The sequence below is a fragment of the Eufriesea mexicana genome, unplaced genomic scaffold, assembly GCF_001483705.2.
Source record: "Eufriesea mexicana isolate 0111107269 unplaced genomic scaffold, ASM148370v2 scaffold13, whole genome shotgun sequence".
NCBI classification, from domain to species: Eukaryota; Metazoa; Arthropoda; class Insecta; order Hymenoptera; family Apidae; genus Eufriesea; species Eufriesea mexicana.
In genome coordinates this window covers 343,605-349,146 of record NW_016908186.1, presented here as the reverse complement: position 1 = coordinate 349,146, position 5,542 = coordinate 343,605, and positions in this window count along the sequence as shown.

Here is a 5,542-nt window from a genome sequence, read left to right as displayed (position 1 = left end):
TCTACAATATTCTGCTTGGATTTGGGGAGGCCAGGTGCAGTGGTAGCGATCAGTCGTGTTGTGTTATGCTACGTTCTGTTTGGTCAGGTTAGGTCAGGTTGTGTTCGGATATCTGTGGCTTTTGCGCTATACACTGCTATTCGGTGGATTTGTGCGCTCTAATGCGCTCTAATATGCTCCGCATGGTTCTGCAGAAGCCAGCAATAACGATCTCGACAGGCTACGTTGAGTTACACTACGTTTGTACAGATTCGGTTAGGACGTGTTAGACCAGGGTGTGTTTGACTTTTGCGCTGCACACTGCAATGAGCTGAATTTCTGCGCTCAGCTGCGCTGTAGTATATCCTGCTTCGCGCTTGGCAGTCCAACAATAGTGGCCTCAGCACGTTAGGCTGAGATATGATACGTGCTGCTGTGTTACGTTTGGTGAGGATAGGATAGTGTGGTTCAGACATTTGCGCTATACACTGTCATCCTCGGATTTCCGCGTTCTGCTGGGTTCTAATATTTTCCGCTTCGATCTGAGGAGACCAGCAATAGTAGTCTCGGCGCATTAGGTTTTGTTATGTTACGTTTTGTTAGGTTAGACTTGGTTATGCTCGGTCAGGTTAACTTAGACTTTCGTGATATACTCTGCTATTCGGAGGATTTCTGCGCTCTACTGCGCTCTACTATATGCAGCTTAGCCCTGGGAATGCCAGCAATATTGGTCTCGGTAACTCAGGCTGCGTTAGGTTACGTTTGATTAGTTTTGGCCATGTTAAGTTTGGTAATGATAGCTTTGACTTTCCTGCTATAAACGGTTGCTTGTTGGATATCTGCGCTCGACTGTCCTCCACTATATTCTGCTTGCCTACGGGTATACCAGAACAGCTGTCGCGGAAAGTTGTGATGAGCTATGCTACATTTGGTTAGGTTAGGTTATGTCAGGTGAGGTTAGGATATCTTCCTCTTTTGAGCTATACACTGATATTCGGTGGACTTATGCTCTGTATGTTACTCAGCTATAATCTGCTCGACTCAGGGCAGGCCGGAAATAATGGCAGCGGCATGCTCTGTTGAGTCACGCTGCGATTGGTTAGGTCAGGTTTGGTCAGGTTAGGCCCGGCTGTCTTCGACTTTTATGCTATTCACAGCAATGCGGTGGACTTCTGCGCTCTCCTGTGCTCTAGTATACTCTGCTTGGCCCTTGGGAGGACAGAAATAGTGATCTCGGCACGTTAGGTTTGTTTTATGCCGCATTTGGTTATGTTACGTTTGGTGAGGTGAGGATACGATACTTCAGACTTCTGTGCTACACACTGCGATCCTCCGATTTCTGCGTTCTACTGCGTTCTAATATTTTCTGCTTGGCTCCGCTGTGGTCAGTAATAGTTATCTCTGCTCGTTAGATTGAGATAGCTACGCTTCCTTAGCGTAGATAATGAAGGTTTGTTCAGGATTCTTTGACTTTCGTGCTCTACACCGTTATTCGGTGGATTTCTGGGCTCTACGTTGCTGTACAAGAATCTGGTCGACTCCGAGGAAGCGAGCAATGGTGGTAGGGGCAAGTTAGGTTGAGCTATTTTACGCTTAGTTAGGCTAGGCTATGCAAGTTCAGTAAGGATATAACTGTCTTTCGTGCTATACACTACTATACGGTGGATATGTGTAATCCACTGTGCTCTACTACAATCCGCTTGACTATAGGGATGACAGGAGCAGTGGTCCCCTCACGTTTCGTTGAGATGCACTATGTTTGGATGTTTTAGTTTTGGCCAGGTTATGTCAGGGTATACCTGCCTTTTGCGCTAAACACAACATTGCGGTGGATTACTGTGCTCTACTGTGCCCTGGTAAATTCTGCTTAGCGCTGTGAATGCCAGCAATATTTTTCTCGGCACGTTAGGTTGAGTTATGCTACGTTTGCCTATGTCACGTTTGGCCAGGTTAGGATAGAATATATTCGACTTTTGTGTCGTGTGCTGGTTCTCGGTTGATTCTCGCCCTCTACTGCGCACGAATATGTACCGCTCGCTACTGGGGCGGCCTGTATGTGTGGCCTCGGCACGTTAGCTTAGGTTTGGTTTCGTTCCGTTAGGTCATGTTGGGAACACTTGGTCAGAATTTCTTTGACTTTTGTGCTATATACTGCTAGTCGGTGGATGTCTGCGCCCTACATTGCTCTACTATACTCTGCTCGTCACAGGAGAGACGCGCATTAGTGGTTGTGGCACGTTAGTTTGTGTCAGGTTACGCTAGGTTCTGGTAGGCTGTAAAATTTGGTTGGGATGGCTGTGACTTGCGTGCCGTACACTACTTTTCGGCGGATTTCTCGTCTCCAATGTGCTTTAATACGCTCTGCTTGGCTCTACGAAGGCCATCAGTGGCGGTCGCGGCACGTTGTGTTGTGTTAGGCAATGTTTGGCTAGGTTATGTTAGGTCAGGTTTGGTTATGACCTCTTTGTCCCTTGCGCTATAAACTGCAATCCATTGGATGCCTGCTCTCTGCCGTGCTGTGGTATATTCTGTTTGGCTCTTCAGACACCAGCAATAGTTGTCTCGGCAAGTTAGTTTGAGCCATGCTACGTTTGCTTGTGCCACGTTTGTTCAGGTGAGGAAAGAATAAATTAAACTTTTGTGCCATGCACTGCTATACTGTGGATTCTTGTCCTCTACGGTGCTCTAATGTGTCCTACTTGGCTCTGGGGTGGCCGGTAATAGTGGTCTCGGCACGTTAGGATGAGATGTGCTCGTCTCGTTAGGTTAGGTTAGGATGGCTTGGGATGGATTTCTATGACGTTTGGGCTGTACACTGCTATCCGGTGGATTTCTGCGATCTACATTGCTCTACCATACACTGCCCGTCTCTGGTGAGGCGAGCAATAGGCTTCGTGGCACGTTAGCTTGTGTCAGGTTACGCTTGGATAGGTTAGGCTTTGGTTAAGTTTGTTTAGGGTAGCTTTGGCTATCGTGTCATTCACTGCTGTTGGATGCATTTATGAGATCTACTGTGCCCTACTGCGTTCTCCTTGGCACTGGGGTGCCCGGTAGCAGTTTTCGCGGCACGTTGTTCTGAGTTTTGCAACGTTCGGTTAGGTTAGTTTAAGTCATGTTACGCTCGGGTATCTTCGACTTATGTGCTGTAGGTTGCAATGCGGTGGACTTCTGCGCTCTACTGCGCCCCAATATTTTCTGCTCGTCTCTTGGGAGGACCGCAAATGTGGTTTCGGCACGTTAGGTCGATCTACATTTTGTTTGGTTAGGTTACGTTCGGCTAAGCTCGGTCGTGTTATCTTTGACTTTCGTGTTGTAAACTGTTTTTCGGTGGGTTTCTGCGATCGACTGTGCTGTGCTATATTCTTCTTGTTCCTGGGGACGACCGCAATAGTGGCTTCGGCTCATTTGGTTGAGTTATGTTACCTTTGTGTATGTAGGGTTAGGATATGTTTGTTTAGGGCAGCTTAGTCAATCGTGCTATACACAGAAATTCGGTGGATATCTGCCCTCCACTGTGCACTTCTCTATTCCGCTAGACCTTGGGGAGCCCGGAAATAGTGGTCAGGGCTGGTTACGTTAGTTTGTGTTAAGTTTGGATATCGTTGCCTTTTCTTCTGTACACTGCGATTCTATGGATTTCTGCGCCCAACTCTCCTCTAGTATGTTCTCCTTGTCCTTGTGGAGGCCAGAAATATTGGTGGCGGCAGGTTTGGTTGAGTTTGGTTACGTTTGGTATTGATATGATTGGTTAAAGCTGGATAGGGTACTATGACTTTTGTGCTATACTGCTATTCGGTGGATTTCTGTCCTTTACTGTTGCAGTCATATATTCTGCTGGGCTCTGTCAATGCCAGCAATAGAGGTCTCGGCTCGTTAGGTTTAGTTGCTCTACGTTTGGTTAGTTTGGGATAGGCATGGCTTTGTTAGGATGGCTTTGATTTTTATGATACATCCTGCCACTCGGTGGAATTCTGCGCTCCGTTCTGATCTAATATCCTCTGCTTGGAGACGTGGGGGCCAGAAGGAGTGGCCGCTGCACGTTAGGATGCGTTTTGTTGTGTATGGTCGAGATAAGTTTTGTTTTGTTAAGAGAGGGTAGCATTTTCTTTTGTGCTGTACACTGCTAATCGGTGGATTCCTGCCCACCAAGATGCTCTACTATACCCTGCTCGACACTCGGGAGGTCAGCAATGACTGCGTTATGCTGTGCTATGTTCGTCTGGCGTTGTTTCGATTTGTAAGGTTAGGATTGCGAAGCTGCGGCTACTGCACCATACAATGCTAATCGTAGGATTTCTAGGCTCTACATAGCTGTGCTATACTGTACTCTACTCTGGGAAGGAGAGTAACAGTGGTCTCGGCACGTTAGCTTGTATTAAGCTACGTTTGGGCAGGTTACGTTCGCATGGGTTAGGTGCTGATAACTTTGTCCTTTCAGCTATACACTGCCATCCTATTGACTACTGCGCTCCACTCTCCTCTAATATGTTCTGCTTGGTGATGGGGAGGCCAGCCGTAGTGGTCTCGGCACGTTAGGTTGGGTTTTGTTACGTTCGGTTAGGTTACAGTCGGTTTGTTTAGGAGAGGGTAGCTTTGACCTTTGTGCTATGCACCGCCATTCGGCAGATTCCTCTCTAATATGAACACCCCGGCTCAGGCAAAGAAAGAAATAGTGGTATCAGCGCGTTATGTTGTGTAAGGCAACGTAGTGTTCGGATGGGATAGGCCAGGTTGTGTTAGTGAATCTTTGTCATTTGTGCCTTAGACTGTAGTGCGGCGCACTTCTGCGCTGTACTGTGCTCTGCTGTATTCTGATTGGATCTGTGGAGGCCAGCAATCGTGATCTCGGCGCCTTAGTTTGAGTTACACAACGTTTGTGTGGGTCAGGTTGGGCCTGGCTAGGCTAGGGTATCATTCACTTTTGGGCTTTGCACTGCAAGGCGGCTGACTTCTGAGCTTTATTGTGCTCCAGCATATCCTGCTTGGTTCTGGGGTGGCCAGAAATAGAGGTCGCAGTGCTTTATGTTGAGAAATGCTACGTTTGGTTGTGTTACGATTGTTAATGTTGGGGTGGGATTGGCCTTGACCTTGTGCTATACACTGCTTTTTGCAGGATTTCAGCTTTCTACTGTGTCATGATATGTTCTGCCTTGATCTGGGTAGGCCAACAATATTGTCCTCGTCACGCTATGGTGAGTTACACAACGTTTGGTTGGTCAGGTTCGGCCAGGTTAGGTTAAGGTGTGTCCTACTTTTGTGCTTTGCACCGCAGTGCTACGGATATCTCCGCTCTACGGTGCTCTAGTACGTTCTGCTTGTCGCTGGGCTGGACAGCAAGAGTGGTCTCGACACGTTAGTGTGTGCTACGCTACGTTCGGTTATGTTACGTGTGGTGAGGTTAGTATGGGATAGATTAGACCTTTGTGCTATACACATCTGTCAGCGGAATACTGCGCTCTACTATGTTCAAATGTTCTCTGCTTTGGCCCTTGGGAGGCCAGCAACACTGGTCTCGTCATATTAGGTTGAGATAGGCTACGATTGCATTTGTTACGTCTGGCTA